Source organism: Tympanuchus pallidicinctus, unplaced genomic scaffold (assembly GCF_026119805.1).
Source record: "Tympanuchus pallidicinctus isolate F22 unplaced genomic scaffold, pur_lepc_1.0 scaffold1, whole genome shotgun sequence".
NCBI classification, from domain to species: Eukaryota; Metazoa; Chordata; class Aves; order Galliformes; family Phasianidae; genus Tympanuchus; species Tympanuchus pallidicinctus.
In genome coordinates, this window is record NW_026294618.1 from 17,690,161 (window position 1) to 17,713,081 (window position 22,921).

At 39.0% G+C, this 22,921-nt stretch overlaps 1 protein-coding gene across 18 annotated transcripts in view; it reads left to right on the forward strand.

Annotated features, from left to right (window-relative positions):
• The window catches only part of MYT1L (myelin transcription factor 1 like), a 296,204-nt gene that overhangs the window by 98,967 nt on the left and 174,316 nt on the right, over positions 1-22,921 (forward strand). Inside the window, exon 1 of one of the 18 annotated variants that reach the window (XM_052697159.1) lies at positions 5,727-5,830. The exons of the other annotated variants lie outside the window; for them this stretch is intronic. The gene's annotated coding sequence lies outside the window, so the exon portion shown is untranslated. Of the gene's footprint in view, positions 1-5,726; positions 5,831-22,921 lie in introns of those variants that run through there. 18 annotated transcript variants of the gene reach the window in all.

The following is a 22,921-nucleotide window of genomic DNA, read 5'->3' on the forward strand; positions in this document are numbered from 1 at the left end:
TTCCATGGAAACTGCAGGAGATGCAAAGAAAACAATGACATTATTTGATAGAGAAAATTCGTAGTGCAAAGCATTTTTCAGCATATTTCCACCACTGGCTATGCATTTTCACCAGTGATGAAGAAAAGCCTGCATGCCGCACCAGTGGAGGTGACCCACTGTCACTCTCGCCGCTGCTGAAACGCATCACCCAGTGCCTCACTGTGCTCACACCTGCTCGTAGGTCTCCATAAACATTCAGCAAACATCAATATTTTTCTCCTGGAGGAATTTGGTTCCACACCTTTGCTTCATCCACACTTCCATGTCAAACTCCATTCTGTCAGAATGCCCCTCTGCTGCCATACAGCAACAAAATATAGTGGAACATTGGCAGGGAGGTTCAGACTTTACTGCCATGTGCTACCAGCTTCCACTTCTGATGTTGCGGGCCAACATAATAAAATAGGACGCATTATTTTTGGAGCAGCCCTTGTAATTAAAACCTTTAGAGGTGTATAAGTTTAGTTTTCATATGAAAGATAACTTCTAAATTGTAACTTATGTTTAATTTTCTTGTCAGTGTCCTTTGGTTTTCTTTTACCTTTCTATCTTGAGGACCTTTTTCAGTTATTCATAGACTTTAAGACATACACTGTACTTCCCTGCGTTTTATAAAAGACCTGGACAATTAATGCAGCTTATATAGGAAATGCTCTGTTGTTGAGACTGAGATACAAGCACTCCTGGAAGTTCCAGTATATGCTTACAGTTTCAGTTGTGAAAATGCCTTTGAATATCTGTTCCTAAAGGCCTGTTTCATACTCTAAATTATATTAAAATCCTGGTAATTGCTTCACATATACGACCTGATAAACTGTGGCATGGTTTTTATGTCTGTCCCGCATATCTCCTTTTTTCTATCCTTCTGACATTGATTCACATAGCACTTAGCATTGGAAGGGATCTCTCAAGGTCATCTGTGTACTCTTGCTCAAAGCAGACCAGTGTCAGAGGTAGGTGGGGTTATTTGGAATATCGTGCAGCTGAGCTTTAAACGCCTCCAGTGATGGAGACTCCAGATTCCGCAAGATCCAGTCTTTCCATGTACTATCTTTCAGTGCTTATCTGTCCTCAATGTGTGTTGAGTTTTTAAAATTTGTTTCCATACAACCTGCCAGATGTGCCATTATTGTTTTCATCTTTTGAGGCAGATGCATTTTCTTTTCCCAGTGATCGTTTCTACCCTGTTTCCTGACCTCTTTCACACTTACTGTCATTTTGTACTGATTTTCTGATGTCCATATCTGGTTAGATACTGCCTTTCCTAATTCATTTGTATATTAATCTTTGTCAATCTGCCCAATACTTAAAAAACCCATCCTGATTCTATTTCCCTCCAAGATCACAGAATGTGCTATTTATGCATCCACATTCTATTCTGTTACAAGCATCTGATCTTCGCTGCTGTTATAAACCCCTTCAAACTGACTTCTGACCTTGCTGCTAGCTGAAACCACTCTTACCAAATTACCTAATGATTCTCTTAGACAACTCTTCATCCTCCTATCAGATCAGTTTTGATCTTATTAAATATTGCCATCTCTCTGTGTCTTTGGCTCCATTCTTTCCTTTCCACATAAATCCTAACTCAGTCCTTTAGATTATCCTTGGAAGATGGGCATGATTTAATCAGGGCTTCCCTCTTGGGCTCCCTTTACTACCTGATTTTTGCAGATACCATCTTGTCTGTCAAGCTAGTTAGATGGGTGTTATGTTTGACTCAGACCTCTTCAGATTATCATAACGATGCTTTATCTACATATTTCAGATTCCTATCTTCATAGCAGATCTTAAATACAGTGCTTGATCCCACACTTGGTGAAGTTCTCTTACAGTTTATCTACGCAGTGTATTAAAGAAAGCATGAATTCTAAGGACCTAGCAAGATATCTATATAGATTTTAGCTAGACACTTCTGGTAGTATTCAAAGAAAAATATTTCATACAAAATAGCACATATGAATGGATTGTGGGACTTTTTAAGGATGCATGAGTACAATGCAATTTATATGGGGCTTGGGATAAGAGATGGAAAAGTTGCAGTAGATAAACTGATCTCAGGAAGTCTTCTTCATAATAAGACTTATATTTCACCATCAGTGGTTTTTTTTTTGAACTTTTTTCTTGCCTTTCAGCTGCAGTCAGCATGTGAAGTAGACATTGCTACAATATTGTTTAGCCACCATTTCAATTATCACTGAATTTAGTTTGATGCTACCGTACATAGTTGCACAACAGAGGAAACTTAAGGATGAATCCTTTGCTCTGAGTTTCTGTATTTTGACAGATACTAGTCAATATTGTAGCTCTGGATTTGTGTTGCCACATTAAATGTGCAGTAAAAAAAATCGCTCTCCCTGTAAGGCAGGCAGGATCCTGAAAATTTACATGTTGTTCACCTGGTGTGCTTTCTCTGCATCGCAAGATTAAATATGCATCCAAGGCTGACAAATAAGCCTAGATATATCAACATTTATGCCCGTTACGTACTAAGAAATGTAAAACGTTTCCAAGCTCAAAAGCCAATGAAGATTCTGAAATGTAAGTAAAAGTGCAGAACTAATTTCACTGTGTCGTGGTCTAAGCTTATGTGTATTAATTTCTGGAATAGACAGTTGGCTGTATGAAAGACATAGAGAGAGTAAAGATAAAGAGAAGGACAGATTATTCGGCTTCCAAACTGTTTTTATTTTGGAAAGCTGTTTTCATTTAAAAAAAGTATGTAAGTATTTGCGATAGGATTTGTGGCGGTACTGATCTGCAGATTATCTGGTCTAGTACAGCAAAGCAGAGGTGACACAGTCCTATTGCACTCCTCACAGTGACAGAGGTTGAAGCGTTGTGTGAGTAAGGGCTACTTCAACACTTAAGTAGTGTTGAGAAACTATTTCAAAACTCTGTAGTAGAATTTACTGCAATCATACCATCAATGCATTGATATACACTAATATAACGAAGATACAAAAATGCACTGGCTATTAAAAATGCTTGCTGATATATTTAGTCTATGCACAGAGTAGTGGTATACTGAAAGCCTTCATTCAGTGTAGTAGTATAGCTGGGGCCAGAGGATTGCAGTAATTTTGCATAGCTGTAGAACATCTTGCAGACCTTAACAACTTTTAGCAAGGTGGAATCTGAACTGGTTACATGAAGATGAAAGCTCTTATGGTCCGTTATTGATTCCTGATTCTCTTTTGTCTCTCTTCTTCTCTCTTGCTTTCAGAGCCCCAGACAGTTACTGTTAAAAATCTCCACTACATTAGTAACAAAACTAATATCAAAAGCATTAAAGGAGGTTTCAAGGTTAAAATTCAGTATCTATTCCTGTTTCTTAGCAGAGAGTGTGTATTTGAGAACTGTTGGTGATAGGGCATGGTTGGACTGGACGATCTTGTAGGTTTTTTCCAACCTTGGTGTTTCTGTGATTTTGAGATTATTTCCACATTTATGAACACAGTCAAATGTTTAATTCGATTAAAGAATAGTTTGTAACTCTACAGCATGAAAAGTCATGTAAAACCCCAAAAGCTCTGAAAATTGGCTCCAGATCCACTTAGCTCATGCAGCAGACAATTAAATAAAATGGGAAGGGCAGTCAGTGGCAAAAATTCTATGCAACACTAAACTGTAGACACAGAGTTAGCCAAGCAGGAGTTACACAGGCCCCAACTGAATCCCTTCTCGACTGTCACAGAGGGCAATATTGGTAATGGTGGATGGTTGGACTAGCTAATCTTAGAGGTCTTTTCCGAACTTTGTGATTCGATGGCACACACCATGAAAACCTGTGCTGTTCCCACTTTGCTACTTGAAAGTCTTATGAAATGTGCATGTTGATGAAAAAAAACAGTGGACTCTTTTCAGGAGAGAGCTGTCTCTGTAGCTACCCATAAGGATTTAAAAATGAGACTGCAGTTAGGTGATTATTAATCATTAGACTGTGTTGATCATTGTTAGCAAATATCCACCATCAGAGTAGTGTTCACATATTGGATTTTATGCTCAGATCTGTCACTGTCAGCACTGCGTTATCTTTTAACATCTTTGATTCTCATTTTTTTAATCTGCATAATGAGTGTGTTATTTATATGTAGTAGTGAGGCAGTGCATCCCATCTTACCCATGGTGCAGCGACGCCAGGCTGCGTGCTCAGGTGCAGGCAGGCAGAGATTGGTTCTGCATGCTGCCCAAGCTGGTTGGCTGGGAGCCAGGTCTGGCCGATGGCTCCTAAAGCTGAGTTAGCACAATCTTCTGTCTGAGCTAATTAATCCCTGACTGAATCTGTGTTGTAGCTGGCCAGGTTGGAGCATGAGCAGAAGAGCTAGGATCTGTTACATCCTTGGATGCACATAAATAAGTCCAGAAGGAGAGCTGGGTGGCAAAACAAATCATCTCGGTGAAAACAGGTTGGCAGCTCTCATTCCGCAGATCCCAAATTGCATAAACTCCCACAGCTTCTGTTGTATTGGCAGGGGCGTCTGCTTTCCAGCTCCTCGTGTGGGGTCACGCGGGGTGCCTCGCTGCACAGTGTAATGCCCTCTGTGCTCTGTGTGTCTGGCGGCGTTCTGCTGGAGGAGATCTCTGGCTGCTGCAGAGAGAACAGGATGTGTCCCTGAGTGTTTGTAACACCCCTTGGAATTCTGCAGATGAGATTTGGAACGCGCATGTAGAGTGTTGTTCTTACAGTGATATTCTGAGGGAGTATTGAATGTATTCAGGAGGATGAATTTAAGCTGTCGTGCCGTGGCTGGATTCTGTCTAGGTACAGTCGGAACAGAACCAGGAACCATAATGAGAATCTGTGTTTGAACAAGGAGTTTGAAACTGCTTTTTAAAAGATCTGAAAATGTGTTTTTCACTCCCCTGATCTGAATTTGGCAGCAGTGTAGTCCCTGGGGGCTGCCATTTCAATGATAGCTCCAACAGGAGCCCCAGCCTAATGACCTGTATCAAAGTGAGAACAGTGCTGCAGTCAGACATGCAGAAAGCTGCTGCTGCTGGGAGACGCTGGGAGCTGTGGCTGGTTCTTAGAGCCAGTCAGATATGGATTTTGCAGTCAGCTCTGAGCTCTCTTCAGAAAAGGGCGCTTTGTTATTTGAGTAGAAGAAGCGAGAGTAAAAGCACAGGAGAATTTGCAGTGCTTACAGTGCGCTGTGAAAAATCTGGTGCTGCTCATGTCTTTTGACTGCAGCTTTGATTTCTTTCATCTATCTTTTCATTTTCATATTCTATGTTAAATAATGTTATTTATAGGCCATTTAAAAGGAAATAATTGTCAGTGGCTTAGCTTTCAATTATTAAAAAATAAAGTGATTTCCATTCCTAAATTAATTAGGGCAGTGTTTTCACTGTTTGGCAATCTGGAGTTCTTGCTCGCTAAGCTCTCTGAGGCATTTTAGACTCTTTATTTTCAAGCGCCTTCCTGGATAGCCAATGCTGTATATTTGTCTTAACCATAGGCTATAGAGAGGAGAGATGTATCTGTTATTTGTCTTAGTCTTGAAAGAGATCAGAAACATTCATCTGTCAATCAGGGGAGTCACTTGTGGCACTCAGACTGAGTGGAGTTAGGGATGTCCTTCAGGGTAGAGTAGCTAATCTGGAGTGTATTTACTATTCACTTAATGTGTTGCTGTAGTTTGGTTGCCCAGAGATGACCTGAAGTGTCTCTGTCTGGAGATATTCAAGACCCATCTGGACACCTATCTGTGTGACCTACTGAAGAGAACCTGCTTTAGTAGTTGGACTTGATCATCCCCAGAGGTCCCTTCTGACATCTGTGATGGTATGATTCTGAAGTCTGATATGTTGCTAGTTCTCTAATGATATTTATTACCATCAGGTAAGACATAGACGGCTATTGCCATTGCAGTTATTTATACAACCCTAAGGTTAAACAGTATGCTTCTATTGCTAAATGTGTCTTGTTATTTTTATAGAAGAGTTAGCAGTTGCCACATCTATGTTGTTATAGCATATTCAGAAAGAACAGAAACTTTTTTGGCCCATTAGTTGACTCTCAATCATTGAATAGTACAAATCTACTGTACAGTAGGAATAATTTTACTCCTAAGAACTAGCCACTGGAACCACCACAGGAAATCTGATAAGCTTAAATACAATTTTTTCAGTGGTCTTATTTTACTTTGATAGCATGTTAGATATTTGTTTTAGAAAAGCAATTATTAATATTTTAAAAGTTGCTTTCTCCATTAGAAGCCAGAAGGACCCACACAAAAGTTAGGATAACTGGCTGCACATGAAGAAAATGTACCAAACTGTAGAGAAAAACATTTTGTTTCTGATTTTCATAGCTGGTTTGAAAACAGCTTGAAATCTGCAGTCTGTAAGATGTGATCTGAAGTAGGTCACACTGGGCTGTTCACGCAAAGGACTACTGCTAAGTTTTGCCCCACTTCCCTCCCTGCAATGTCTATAGGACAAAATCACAGCCTTTTGTCCTTCCATGTGATGTGACATACCAGATGCGGCCCTGCTCTATGGCTTATGCACACAGCTCACTGCTATGTCTTCCAAAAAAGTTACAAATTAGGTTTTCTTGTTCTGTTCTAAAGGGAGGGATTCACCCAGAAGGTGGAACAGCATGTAATTTACTGTTCACCAATTTATCCAGTAGGTTGAACAGCATGTGATTTACTATTCACCAGCTTATCCTTTGTATTCTGTTTCACATTTCTTTCTTAAACATTTTGCTTCTTAAAAGCTTCTTCCTTGTCTGTGGTTACAAGTATTAGAAACTGGTTAGCTGTCAGTTTGCTTCTACATTTTCAGGTCCTCACTCATCTTAAATCTTTACACCAGATCCACAGCATGGATTTCAGATAAGCAGCTTAAACGACGTATTAGCTTGGCTTTCATGAATAAGAGAGCATTGCCAGGATGCTTCCACACCATGCTGTTTGCTACTGGACCTAAACCACTTAGTACAAAGGCTGCTGGGTCTTGGCATGCAGTTACAGGCAAACAGGTTAACAGGATCCAGGATCCAAATCAAAACAGTGGTAGTTAGCTGGAAAACATTCTACTGCTTTCTGCCTAGATCTCTCTATTCCTCTCTCAGGTGCAAATTAATTAATACAAGTAGAGCAAGGGAGAGAGGTGAGAATCACCAACTGTGTTTGTGTTTACAGTTTCATTGTTCAGGGGCAGTTCACAGTTTAAATAAACCTCTACAGCAGTCCATAGTCCTTTCTGCTGATATTCCTGTGAAGGAAAGCAAAATACTCTTTGTGAAATGTTGATTGCTTAATATACTCCCTGCAGGAACTCAGGATATTAGAGTTACTGAATGCACATTCCTTTATTCAGTGCCTTTGTTAAGTGCCTTAAGCGCTGGAACAAAATACACAGGGAGGTGGTGGAGTCACCATCCCTGGAGTGTTCAGGAGAAGAATAGAAGTAGCCCTTCGGACATGGTTTAGTGGACGTGAAGGGAGGTTGTAGTGAGCTGGGGGTCGGCCTCTTGTCTCATGTAACTGGTGGTAGAACTAGAGGGAATGGCTTCAAGCTGCGTCAGGGGGAGAATTAGGCTGGATGTTAGGAAATACTGCTTTTCTGAAAGAGTGCTCAGGCACTGGAATGGGCTGCCCAGGGAGGTGGTGGAGTCACCGACCCTGGAGGTGTTCAAGGAATGGTTAGATTTTGTGTTGAGGTACGTGGTTTAATGAGTACTATTGGTGACAGGTGGATGGTTGGTCTGGATGATCTTGAAGGTCTTTTCCAATGTTGGTCATTCTATGTGATTCTGTGTGACATAGTGGTGATGGGTCGGTGGTTGGACTAGATGATCTTAGAGCTCTTTTCCAACTTTAATGATTCTGTGATTCTATGATTCTCTAATTCAGTGATTTTCCTAGAGAAGAAAGTCAAATATACTGGTGAAAAAATTGCACAGGATTTTCCTATATGCAGCAATCATAGTACTACTGGTGTTGTCATTATCTCTGGAGGTATTTAAGGCCAGGTTGGATTGGGCTCTGGGCAATCTAATCTAGTGCCTGATCTAGCAGTTGGCAATCCTGACCTCGGCAGGAAGGTTGGAACTGGATGATCTTTGACGTCTCTTCCAGGCCTTCCCACAACAAAGGAGGAAAACAAATAGAAAAGAAAATATAATGAGACATATTGTAAGATGGAGTTAGGATAGAATAAATAAATATATACATTTAACATCTGCCAGACGCAAGGATATGCTTGCTGATTCCGTGGTCATTTGCAAAACAACTTCCCACTTGCAGGAGATATTATAAATGATCAGGTTAATGTGATAACTGCGCTGGTCAGTGCTGTCTTACCATTTCATCTTAGGGAACAGAGTGTTTACATGTCTAAAAAGCTTGTTGTTTTTACAGATAAATCAAACTATTTCCTTTCTGCTTTTATCCTGGCATATTTTTTAGAATGATAAAAAAAAGAACACAGGGACTATTGGTGTTACTTACTTTGACTTGACGTAATATTTTTAATTGTCACATTTAGCTGTAGTCCTTTTTTCCTGTCAAAATCCCTACATCTAGTTGCAGTAAGCAGTTAGCTGGGGGAAAGATTTAATAAAGGAATCACACCAAAGCTCCTCTTTACAGATTTTAGATTGTAAAATCAAAGCCAGGGAGCACTGCTGTGGGATGGTCACCTCTGCCCTGGTGCTGCCTGAGTCCATCAGCCTTCCAGAGAGGCCACTTTCCTCAGGGGCACTGGGACCCAGGTGGTGCCCCTGCCCACTGCTCTCTAAGCAGGCCTTGAGGAAAGCTGGGAAGAGCAGCCACAGACCGCTGGCAGTAGGAGCAGCTGCAGAGCGGCCAGAGCAAGTGACCTTCATATAGCTATCACTGGGCGTTCTCTGCCTGGAGCTGAATGGCTCTTGTTCTGATTTTCTCCTTTCCTCCCTGGCTGACTCCTTGAAACACTTTTGCTCTTTGCCTTTCCTTACTTTTCACTCTCCTGCTTGCTTTCAGGGTCCAGCCTTTCTACCCTTCTCCCTTTGCACTCCTTTGTCTGTGCCAAGCCTCCCTGAGATGTGTCCATGGCCCTCAGTCTGGCTGTTTGTGCTCCCTCACACACCTTTTGCCTGCTCTGTCTCTCCAGACTCTCAGTTTGCCTGGCAAGTGCTGCCTGATGCTCCTCACTCCTGTGCTGTGTGCACAATGATGCCATCGTCTTCACTTCTCTGTTCATCTGTGCAATTAAGGAGAAAATTACTGTTAGATCATTTGAAAAGCTTATTTGAATTCATTGTAAAACTATTTCATTTTGATGTTATGGAATATACTCTCGTCCCTGAGCTGAGGGTATAGATAGATAGATAAATATTTTTTTAAATTGATCTTAGTCGCTAAGTGATTTTAAAAATGTCCCCCTCATGTTCTGTCTTCTCCATCTCCGCTTTGAAATGAATGCATCTACTGGTCCCACAGTCTAATAACAATTTAAGAGTCTTTTCATAATGCATTATCATTTCCAGGGCTGTATGTTTCTTCACTGCACTCTTCTTTAGAGAGGAACAAAATGAAGTGCAGTGTTCAGGTGTGCATTCTACATAAGTTAGCATTGTGTATTTGCCCTTTATTTTCAAAGTTGTTCAGTATAGTGTTTGCATTTTTTCTTTACTGTACAGAGGGCAGGTTAATCATCTACTCTCAGAGCAGGATGAGTATTAAAGTCAGTAACTCTTAAAATATGAAAGGAATTGATGAAATACTCTGGGTACTGGGAAGGATTGCAAAAAATAAAAAACAAGGCAGAATTGTAAAAAAGAATAAATTCTGAGCAGATTCTTGTCTGCAAAAAGGAAGACACAAACTTTAAAAAGTAAGCAAATACTTTAAGATATGTGGACAAACATTTGTTTCTGAAAAAAAGTGAAGATTGAAATAGATTCTGGGGAAAAAAAGAAACGATAACACACAACAGAAGGAAGAGAAACCAAAACAGACAGGTATGTTTGGCCTAGTAGCCGCTTTTTCTTACTAAAATGTCTTACATTCTTACATTCACAGCATCCACAATTCCCAGTGTCACACCAACACCGCTTCCAAGAAGGCTGGCAGGCCCTAGGGCTTCGATGAACTCTTTACTGGGGGTGACAAAGAGTGCTGCAGTCAGCAAGCAACCCCTTGTTCCCTTTGCGCCTGAGACTGTAGGCCTGACTTCTGTAGTGCCTCTGGTTTCAGAGCTGCAAAGCTGCCAAGATAAACATGGTTCTGACAGTGGTCTTTAAAATATGTGACTAAGAAACTAAGTGGAAGAGAAAACAAGAACAAGTTGCAATGGCACAGTTAGGCTGAATGTTTTCTGCAGCTATGTAAACATTTTCTCTGTGTATCCTTTTTCTTGTCATTCGTTTTTCATCATTATTAGGGGAAAGATCTGTCAGGCAAAAATAAATTTGCATCTGAAAATACTTTTTCTTGTATCGCACATCTTCTATATCCTAAGTGCCAAACAAGAATCACAAGAATCACAAGAATCAGAAGGTTGTAAACGACCTATAAGATCATCCAGTCCAACCGTCTCCTCATCACCATTGCCACCACTAGTACTAAACCATATCACACAGCACGTCATCCAGACGCCTCTTGAACACTGCCAGGGACGGTGACTCCACCACCTTCCTGGCATTCCAGTGCCTGACTACTCTCTGAGAGAAGAAGTTCTTCCTTATGTCCAACCTGAACCTCCTCTGATACAACTTGCGGCCATTGCCCCGTGTCCTGCTCGTTTCCTGGGAGAAGAGGCCAGTTCTCTCTTCACCACAGCCTCCCTTCAGGAGGTTGTACAGTGCAATGAGGTCTCCTCTGAGCCTCCTCTTCTCCAGACTGAACAATCCCAGCTCCCTCAGCTGCTCCTCATAAGGTTTGTGCTCCAGACCCCTCACCAGTTTTGTTGCCCTTCTCTGGACACACACCAGGATCTCAACATCTTTCCTGTAGTGAGGGGCCCAAAACTGAACACAGTACTTGAGGTGCGGCCTCACCAGTGCTGAGTACAGGGGGAACTTAGCATTCTTCCCCTGAATTCCATCTCACCTGACAGCTTTTTTACAGCAACTTTTTCAATGTGTATCTCTTCTTTTTCCTAAATTCCATATTATCTCAATTTATTTTAGTAGTTTAACATCTACTTACTTGCTTTTAAACCTGTGACCAAGTGGCTGTTGTAATTCTCATATACTTATTTTATTTAGGATTTAGATGAATATATTTGTCATTCCTCCTCTACCTTGTGAACTGTGAGTTCTTCTGGCCAGTTATTTTTTTCACTGAATACATGGCATATGATTAGGATTTCTAGTAATCTGTGTGTTATATATGTTTAGAGAAGTGGGATTCTTATCTGTAATAAAATTCACAGGTGTTGCAATAGTAATAACAACATAATTAATGTTGTCTAATTATTATTAATTAAGCCTAATTAATAATAATTAGAATTAAGTCCTATTCCTTTATTTGCTTTTCTTTGTTCATGAGTTACAGCCATGAAATCTGGCAGACTTCATCATAGAGACTTGCTTTGTGAGCTAAATGTTTGGGTCCCTAGGACAGGTCTTTGTGTAGTTCCAGAACTGAAAATGTGCAAATACATTTTAATTTTATCTTTAATGATGTATTATTCTGTATTATTTATTCAGCATTAACACAAGGCACTATTATTAAGAAGCTGTTCTTTCCCCAGACAGTGTACAATCTAAACATTTGGAGCAAGGCAGGCTTATCCTCAGTAAAGGAGGGTGTTGGGGAGCACTTAAACTGTATGTACGTAAGTGTGTAGGACATGACAGAATGTACCCAGAAGTGCTGAGGGATCTGGCTGATATTACTGTGGAACCACTCTGGGTTATCATTGAAAGTTATGTTGTCTGTGGAAGGTCCCCAAAAAATAAAAGCAAGCCAGTATCACTCCTGCCTTCAAAAAGGGCAAGAAAGATCTGGGGAACTACAGGTAGGTCAGCCTAACTTCAGTTCCTGGGAAAGGACTAAATCCATTTGCTGGAGAGGAATGGCAGCTAAACTAGATGGTGCTACCATTCAGAGAGACCTGGTCAGTCTAGGGAGTTGGGTAGAAAGGAATCTCATGAAGTTCATAGACAGGAAGTGCCAAATCACCCACCTGGGAAGCAGTTGTCACAGGCACCAGGATACACTGAATGCTGTCTGTCTGAAAAGCAGCTCTGCAGGGAAATGCAGGGGAAGTTGGTTGGACAAGAAGCTAATTATGGGTGAGCAACGTGCCCTTGTGGCAAAAGGGTCCAACAGCACCCTAGGCCACGTTAGGAGGATGGTTGCCAACATGTCAAGGAAGATAAACCCTTAATCAGAACTGATAAGTCCACACGGGTGTGCTTTGTCCAGTTCTTAGCTCCCTGGGACACTGGTACAATCCAACACAGAACAAGGAAAATAATTAAGTGACTGGAGCAGTATCAGGGAAGAGAAAGCTCAAGGGAAATTATCATTGTGAATAAATCTATTTATGGGGAGGGAATGAAGAAGAGGGAGATAGACTTTTCTCAGTGACAGAAAAAAATGTGCAAAAATGAAAACACATGAAATTCCATCTGAACACAAGTGTGTGAGGGTGCTTATGCTACAGGTTGCCCACTGAGCTTGTGCAGTATCCATTGTAGAAGATATTGAAAACTCAATTGGACAGAAGCCCTGGGCACCTTCTGCAGCTGACTGTGTTAGAGGGTTGTACTAGATGAAATCAAGATGTCCCTTCCATTATAAACAATTCTGTGATTCTGCAACATACAAACTGTTAAGCAAGCAAAGAAACCTTCTGGAATATGAATTCTATTCCTCTGAATGAAGGCTATACTTTTGCTCAGGTACCTAGACATAGAATCATAGAATCATGGAATCATAGAATCATAGAATGGCCTGGGTTGAAAAGGACCACTTTTCATCGATCATTAATCATTCATTGATCGCTGAGTTTCAACCCCCATGCTATGTGTAGGGTCATCAACCACTAGACCAGGCTGCCCAGAGCCACATCCAGAGACAGTACACTAGTAATTACTTACTTATATTGTAAATAGAGTAATATACAGAAACTGTATTATATAAATTGCTTTCATAGCAAATTACTAGGAAGTTAGAACATAATAGCAAAAAACAAATGAATAAAAAACCTGCTTATGCAGCTTTAATTAAAACTCCTTTACAAAAAGTCATATGAGAAAATCTTCATTTTCTTGATCATGTTACTCTTCTTTCCAGCCTCTGCTTTACACAGTACATAGAATCACAGACTGGTTTGGATTGGAAGGAACCTATAATATCATGTAGTTCCAACCCCCACTGCTATAGGCAGGGACACTTCCTTCTAGGCTCCAGGGAGGCATTCAAGTAAATGACATACATTGCATTCAGGCAAATGACATACATCATGTAGTGCTATATTAAATAAATAATTCAGCATATTTTTTAATATTTACATTTTATGATTTTGAAACGTTCCAGTGAAGATGAAAATATTAATTTTCTTATTGATTTCTCAGTTAATCGGTGTTACACTGGAGCACTTGCAATAGGTGGTTGAGATAAAGTGTGGTACTTTCCACATTTTCATTAAAAAACTGAGGCATAAGAAGAATAAGATTTACTTATTTGAGCTCATTAGTTTACAATTCCAGGTTTTTCAGAATACTTAGTGTTGCGTAACACTAGGTATGACCAACTCCAAGTTTCTGTTGCCCTTAGGAACAGTATTTGATGCTGATGTTTCTGGCAACCAAGCTCTGTTGTACTCTGTGGTACCAGGTACTGTTAATGTCACCTGTTAAGCATTTGATTGAAATGAGCTGACTGTCATGATCTAGGATCTCTGTAGAAGCAGAACCAACTGCACAGTCTTCAGGCAGAATTCAGTCACTTTAACTTAATGGCTCTGCCTTATTCTGCTCTAGTTGTGCTATACCTAGAGGATGATAACCTCATGCTGACATCAGTTACTTCATATGCTTGCTTGGTAGTAATTAGTGCAATAGAAAAAGTAATTCCAGCTTGGCAAATAACTGGTCTTGGCAACAGGAGGCCATATGATCAAATTCTAAGGATTTTTATTTGCTCAGAAAAACAGAAAATATTTAATGACAGAAAAGCTTTTTAAAAAAATGATCTTGTATCTGTCATTTCTCAGGCTTTGTGGTCTGAATTATTAAGCTTAGTGTAAACTTAGGTTTTCCATTCTGATAATGGAAAAGCAAACCTAGTTCTTAACACAATAACAATGGTAATCCAAAAATCTCCGTTCTCTAGTGAAAGTAACAATGTAGGATTTTTTTTTTTTATGCTTTTATTTGTAACATATACTACTACTACTACTAATAATGTAGTACCTTAAGCTGTAAGCACATTGTTATTTTCCCTATTTCTTTTTTTTATAATTCCTCTTCCAATAAATGTCACTTTTATCTATAATTATATTTAATTTTGTGATACATTATGACACAAGAAGAATGTCATGAAATGGCATACAAAAACTAACACTAATTTAGAAATTGATCATGATATACTCTGGAAAAGGGAAAAAAAAAAAAAAAAAAAAAAAAAAAAAAAAAAAAAAAAAAAAAAAAAAGTAAAAATGGGTAAAGAACAGGAATTAACAAAGAACTGGCAAAAGTACACGAAAGTCCGTAATTTATTTCACCTTGATCAGTCTAAATGAGCTAAATGTTCCTTCCAGCCTGAACACCAAAGAAATATTTGACTTTATTTGACTTCAGTTTAAAACATTTTTTCCTCATCAGTAGAAAGTTTTACAAGTCTGAATCATCTCTTACTCACAGGTTAGTTTGAATGTTATATCATTTATGCCATCTAACTCATCTGATTTTTTCAAATATGTTGGTGTAGTGGAAATGCTAAGTCACTGCTGGAACCACTGATGGAGCACCTGGTGGGAAAGAAGAGCCAATCCAGGGTAGCTCAGGTGCATGTAATGCACCAGAGTGACAGGAAGGGGTGGAGTCAGGAATTAACCCTTCCCAGACTTCACTTGAGGATTGGCAGTGGAAGAGGAGGATCTCTCTGGAGTTCTCTGCTTCCCTGAGGTCTTCTTAGGGTAATCAGGTTTTTTTTCTTTCATTTCTGTATCCATGGTAGTTGTATTTGGGCTTTTACTCACTTGCTGTAGCCTGGGACTTTGCTGCCCTGCTATCGTTACTGTGCTTTTCATTGTATTATAGTGTTAAGATTGGTTATATTACTGACTGGAGTAAAACTGAACTGTTGCAGAATCATGAGAGCAAATGAGTTCCTGAGTGCTTCTGTTTGTTCCAGTAGTTGTGCAATGCACTTACTTCTCTCTGTGTTTGAGTGATGTATAAGCATCTCAGAATGTGGGAAACATTATTTGGTGAAAATGGGTGGTTTATAGACCTAAATCTATTGTTATATTTTTCTCTTTCCATTACTGTCTCCCTTTCCTGTCATGCTGTTTAAACAGACATTGCCTTTCTTTAATATTTATCAAATATGAATGATGGAGTAAAAGGAGAGAGAATGCTGCACTCTGTTGAAGGACTTTTGTGTGTACATGTGAACTGGCATGAAGGAATAGATTAGGTGGGTAGAAACTCCTTCTGCCTCAGATACCTGCTACATCTGGGAGCAGCAGATGCTCAGCTTGGTGAGTCAGAGTGGGGCAACCTGGGAAGTTTGTGTAGAGCTCTGTAAAGACAAGTTTTGTGTGTGTGTGGATTGTGTTATGAAGAGCTGAAGCAGTCAGTGAGAGAAGGCAGTACTTCCTTATGATATTGGTGAGGCAGGATAATGGCTTTATCCAAAGGGGATGTTGGGAACAGGTGGGGTTGGTCCAATACAAGCGGTAGGATAACACAAGCCCTCCTGAAGGAGTTGACAGGTGGACAGAGTCAGTGAAGAAAAGCTTCAGGAGAATTTCTTTGCACCTGGAGGACTAAATGAATTAGTTGGTTGAGTTTATGGAAGCAGTCTTAACTCTGTGTGGTTGTGTGTATGTATGGGAGGAAGAGAAAGAAAGGTCATTTTGGGGTGGGATTTTGTCTGAGGAAGAGACTGTGTAATTCCCAGCTCTATTATGTTTATTTTGAGCATTGTAAACGTGCTGTATCATGTTAGCAGCAGGGATTCTGAGCCTGAAAAGGAGCCAGGTAATTCAAATCATATGAATGGAAAGCCAAATAAACTATCAAAGCATTAAAATGTACAAATTGGGATAGGAACATCACAGTTATGTATCAAGAGCTTTGCAAAGAAAATCTCAGGATGTGAAAATGAGCAACATACAACTCTGTGCATTGATTCTCCCACAAAGGGTATTCTTTTATTTTTACTATGTTAGGAAAATGATACGTGACACCCTGGCAGCAGTCGAGGTAAAAGGGTAATTCTCATTCCAATGTGTCTTTTCCTTTCTAATTTTGTCTTAACACAGCAACACTAAGGTAAGAAACATACAGAGTCAAACACCAAAAAAGTGTGATTTGATAGCCTTGTAGCAATGTAGTGTATGTTAGTGTAACAGGATAGGGAATTGTCCCTTATGGCTATGGATTTATTTTTTTCAGATAATAAGCAGCCATGTATCCTTGGGCTGTGGAATATTTGTTTTCTTACTGCTTGCTTGTATGTGCTTTGAGCAGACTGTGTGACAGTTGAAGTGGTGATGTTCCAATGTGCTGCACATAAAGCCAGCAGGTCTTTGTACTTTCATTCTTGTGCTGTCTGTAATACTGGATTGTACCGTGCTCCTAATGACCAAAGCTAGCAAACCGGTACGTAAAGCTTGATTTCCTTAAGCAGCAAATTAGAAGGAAACTGGAATTGTGTGCTTCTGACAATCTGAGACAGGAAATCAGAATACTGTTATTAGTGGAAAGTAGGTTTAAACCCATTGGTATTTCTTTTAATAGAAACTAATGGCCACATCTTCTGTCGTCTTACTTCCTGAAATACAAACCAAACAGATACGTTGATTCTCTCACTTTTGCACATCTGCTGTAGATCTGTAGATTTTTTTTTTACTTCAGTAGAGTGAGTCATAATGCTATCAGAAAAAACTGGTCTCAATATGTGTGTCTGTACAAGATAAGTGAAAAGTACCCTGGCTCACTGTCTGGCCCTCAGGACAAGTGACAAAGCATAGCTTTTGTCCATAGGACTAAACTTCCTTCTTTGCAAAACATGTACCTTGTCTGTAGTACATATTGGGGGCTAGCTGAGCCTTGCCTTTCCCTCTTGCTCAGGTTTTATCTGGAAGAGTGCTACTTCCCACGAATAAAATCTATGCCAAGTAGTGTACTGGCAATTAAGTAATGTGGACAGTTGCATGCCATAGTGCCCTGGCCCTATTTGGTTTGCTAGCATAATAGTTTACTAGACTGTTTGCAAAGAAAGTTGCTGATGCAGTACAACCAACGAGTTTTAAATGCTGATTTGGATACCAATTAATTGGATCTTTATGGGATCAGCCTTAAATTCAAGGGAATTGAGGGTAATATCTTCAGAATGAATGGCACAGTGATAAGTGAGTTCTAGAGTAAAAAACATGTCTCAAATACTGTAATGAAGCACTATGCTACATCCTGATACTGCATTAGGAAAATACTATTTCAATAGCATTTTTACAGTACCTTTATCATTCTTACATGTTCAGTTCCTATGGTCAGTTCTTTTCCATAGGAATATGGCTGTTTCTTATTAGCCAGTATTTGCTATACATACATAAAGTTACACAGAGAAACAAAGCAATGAATCTGTAGTAGCTCCTTTTTATTTTTCAGCTCTTCCTTGCTTTCATTTCATACATACATATGAAAAACTTTTTGACTTTTTATCCATCTTCAGAAGCTTTGAGACTCCTGCAAATTACAGCTAAGTAGATGCTTTCCACTTCAACAGTTGTGAAGTTGTAATGACCAAATGATTCAAATACGTTCTTCATCAGAAAAAAAAAAAAGTAATTGAAATCTGTGATTTCATGATTCAGAAGTTACCAGCCTGAACATTCAATAGCTTTACTTTTTCCTCTAAGGTTGAGTGTGTTTTATTACAGTGAGATATACGTAGATTCAGTGTATATTGAGTGTAGAGCATTTGCACATACAAGATTAAACGAGTCTGAGGGATGCGCATCCTGCTTCAACTTTTTGTACCAGAAAACAAAGATATTGGAAACGCAAAAACTGAAGGATCAGGTGCTGTTTTTTTTTTTTTTATTCTATTTCTTTGTTTTGGAACCTAATGGAAATTACATTTGGATGTATTAAGGTAAAAGACAAGAGAATTGAACCTGATTGTTACATGTTCAGCTTCTTGAAACACTCTTAATAAACAGACTAATTGCTTATGTTTATTTCGTATTCACTGAGGTGGTGACAAATTTAAGTCAATTCTGATGCCAATAAGTATGCATTTGTGTGTCATATGATGCAGTCTCAGGTATCTCAAAAGGAAGGTTTATTTACCACTGCTACTAAAACAGAAAGAAACATTATCTGACATAGAATCAATCATAGAATGGTGTGACACTGAAGGGGCCTTAAAGACCATCTACTTCCACCCTATGTCGTGGGCAGAGTTGCCACCTGCCAGATCTGGTCCAACATGGCCTTGAGCACCTTCACGGATGAGGCATCCTTTTCTACTTTTACAAGTTACCTATTACAACAGCTGTAGATAGAGGCTTTTAATAATAATATAGTTTCCCTAAATCGTTGAAAAATTGAATGTGTGGAGACCCTCTTTTAGAAATGGTCTTGTGGAGTCTATTGATGTTATTAGAAACCTTATGGGAGAACTTAAAAAGCAGGGTGTAGAACTTTGATATCCTAAAGATACAGAGCAAGATAATTTAGTGCTAGTGTTATTTTCACTACGTGACGTTAAATAACTAAGCTTTGAAAATGAAGTTATATGCATTTTGTCTATAAATGGTCATCAAGTTGTTTGGAATCAAATCTGTGGCACATTAAGAGGAAAATGACATTAACTCCTAGGTAAGAAGCAAAACTTACTTAGAGCCCTGTCTTTCCTCTGGACATCTATCCTGAGCATGCTCGCTAGAAATACATTAGTTATTAGTAACTGATAATGTATTCAGAATAATATGACAGATTTAAAAGTATTGAAGCAAGAAGATTTTTGAAGTAATATATTGTCTTTTATAGGACAGAAGGAGTTTTGCTAAAAATTAAGGACTCTATCAGTGATCTGATATTTCTTCTGATTGAGGAAACCGGTCCCTAAGCGCCATTATAATAGGAATAAGAAGTCATGGGTAATTTTGTTACCAATGTCTTTTTACTAATGGCAGTAATAGGTGGATTTCAATAAGCTCTGTTTTAGTTATACATCTATTTCTGCTAATGTTTGCAAGATGAGTTCATGCTGTTCTCTCTCTTTTTAAACTTGACTAAAAATGTGATTTAATGTTTAAGTGAAACTGGTTACGCTGTTCAGTTTTAGGTTTTGTTTAAAAGTCTGTTGGATACTCAACCACTTGTATGACCCCTTCAGAAAATTAGGGTCTTCTTGTTGGGGCTGCATTCATTATGTGAGGTGAGAACAGGTCTGCATTTTATACAGTTCTTGCTTTACTGTACGTGGGGTTTCCTATCTCTGCTGTGGTGTCAAGGTAGATTCTCTCCCTGAAATATATTTCAGACAAAAGTAACTGGAAAAACAAAAAAGCATCTGTTTTCTGGGGAGCTTCTTTTCAACAGGTTTCACTTTTCAGAATCCTGTTTGAGGAGAAGAAAGATTGCATAGTCTGTTGTGATCTGCTCAGCAATTGTTATAAAATGGCAATGAATGTTATAAATAGCAAATCACCCTATAGAGATAGCAAGCTGATTTGTCTTAGAAGATCCTATGTGTAGAAGTTAAGTGCTTGCCTTACTGTTAGTTTCCAAGATGAGTAGATAAAGAATTATTGCATGGAAACACTCCTTATGTAAACTGGTCTCCAGTTTCTAAAAAAAATGTCTGCCTGTATGAATACTTGTGTAAATAATTTCAAGATAGTTTCCCTATCACGTTTGACTGCAGAAGATGAGACCAAAAAATATTAATTTTAATCAATAGAGATGAAAATTCTTGAGGAAGGAAGAAGTGATGCATAGCTACAGTCTTTCTTTTTTTTGGGGGGGGGGAAGGGGGGGGAGGTACAGTTCAGTTGTTTTCCTTTATATATTGATAATTTCTTCTAGCATATTTTAGCTTATGATAGCTATTTCCCTCTCTTGCTCTCCCAGTAGCAGCTAACACTAAGAAAGTACAATATATGATTTCTTTGGATGATGTCAGGAATACACCTGCAGAAACAGCTGGAGAACTCAACAGCAAACAATAATCATAGCTCCTTTAAAATTCTGTGCAACTCATTATAAACTTAAGGCAGATGGAGAGAATTTATCCCCATGGAAAAAGTGTTTTACCCCAGGCTCTTTCTCATAAATTTTTGGCCAATTTTTTTGGAAGTGCTGAGCAGTTGCAACTATCATCTTTGACTGATATTTAAAAAAAAGAAAAAAGAAAAAAAAAAAAAAAAAAAAAAAAAGCTGGTAGATCTTGACCTCTTCATTTACTTACTGAGTAAGAGCTAAGCTCTTTGAAAATTTGCCATCACGATTATAGTGAGCTTATAGAAATGTGATTACAAGTTACAATTGCATTAGGATGTCTAGTTTTTCATTTCAGGTATTTTCTCTTTGAGATTGACTTCTGCATCAGAGAACAGAAATCTAGGAATAGCAAGCTTTTCTGTTGCATAAATCAAATTTCATATCAGTGGAAGTAGTAGCATTTTGAATTGCTATTTTACCTTCTCCTTTCATAAATACATTTCCCCCCCAAAAGGCATTTCTTTTTAACAGGGCTTAACTTTACTATTCCCTCATATGAGAAGAAACATCTTTGAAATGTTTCCAGAAAAAACAGGTGTACAAATTATTCTTGCTAAAGGCTTCATACCATCAGCTTTCAGCAAGTAAACTGTATTCTCTCAATGAGACTAATCACATGATACTGCGCATAATAGTGATACTGGGATCCAGTCAGGCTGGCAAAACTGAATAAAAATCAGACCAATCACTTCACTGGGAACTATTCCAATCTTATTTTGGATTAAAATCAACTTTCTCTGAACTGTTTCCCTCTATTCTCTACCTACCCTCTCCAATCCTCTTCATCCAAAAAAGAGAACAATAATTGACAGCATATTTGATTATGCTTTTGGGCACCCAAAAGATACTGTTTGTAACCATTGTTTTTGTTTTTTTTCTTGGAGTACCTCAGCAGCGGTATTTCTGATGGAAATGCCAAAATGCCAGCTCAGCTATACAAGACTAACTTGTGTAACCTGTTTTCTTAAAAGAAAACTAAGTTTGTAGTATTATATGAGACTAAGTTTGTAGGTTTTGGGGCTTCTGATGTTATCTTGAAACTAAGTTATTCTATTGTGTGTGGACATAAAAATACTGTGATGATGGCTTAGGTTTAAAGGTTAGCCCTAAATCCTAAATTTCCTCTCTGTTTTGTTGTTGCACGCTTGATTTGTGTGCTGTGGTGTGCATGTAATTGGAAGCATTCTGCAATGTATCAGGATGAAAGCTGCAATATAAATGTAAATTATTATCTTTATATTTTTAAAATGTTAATATGATAACGTGGGAGACAGACTTAAAACCCATTTCCAGCATAGACTTATGAAGAGCGGCTGAAGTAGCTGGGATTGTTCACTCTGGAGAAAAGGAGGCTCAGGGGAGACCTTATTGCTCTCTATAACTACCTGAAGGGAGGTTGTAGTAAGCTGGGGGTCGGCCTCTTCTCTCATCTAACTAGTGATAGAACTAGAGGGAATGGCTTCAAGCTGTGCCAGGGGAGAGTTAGGGTGGACATTAGGAGATACTACTTTTCTGAAAGAGTGGTCAGGCACTGGAATGGTCTGCCAAGGTTGGAGTCACCAACCCTGGAGGTATTCAAGGAATGGTTGGATTCTGTGTTGAGGGATATGGTTTAGCGAGAACTATTGGTGATAGGTGGATGGTTGGACTGGATGATCTTGAAAGTTTTCCAGTCTTGGTGATTCTGCGATTCTGGGACTTCCAGTCCATGTAATTCAGTAATGAGATTGTATATTTAGACGTAACAGACTACTTCTGCAATTACATCAAGTATAGTATAAAATAGGAACGAATGTGACACGATATCTGAAGCCTAATGATCTTGGAAAAGTAATATCCATGGGTTTACCTTCCCACTCCCCACAGATCTCTCCTTGACATTTTCTGCTCTCATTATGAAAGTATCTTGGAAAGAATATGTAAATCAAGACAAAGAGCACCTTAAGGATTGAGAAAGGTTAGTAGGAAAACCCACTACCAAGTCTCTGGTGGGAAACAAAGGTGAAAAACTTTACCCATTTGTGTGTCAAAGTTGTGGACAAAAAGAAGGAAAGGAGCAAGATGTTTTTGTGACAGCTTGAAGATGTTATTCATGGCACTTCTGCCATAATGCTGATAACAGCAATGATGTATAAAAATACTTTTTCATCCACTTGCTTTCTGATTTCTTTCTGTAGCAACTATCCATTAGCAGATCCTGAATTGGAAATAAACAAATCCAGCTGTCCACAAGTATCACCAGTGATACTTGTCCACTGATCCACTGATCACCAGTGTCTTCAGGAGATTTTGATGATTTTGAATTAATTTCTGAACTGATTAAAAATTAGTTTGAGTAAATTAATCTTTCAATGAAGAGTATATTGCCAAGCTCTTGTCAGGACCCAAAGGATACCCACAGTCCTGCCCAGCTTCCCCCAGGTCCTTCCTGACTCTGCCCATGGGCAAGGTCCATTTCAGCTTAGC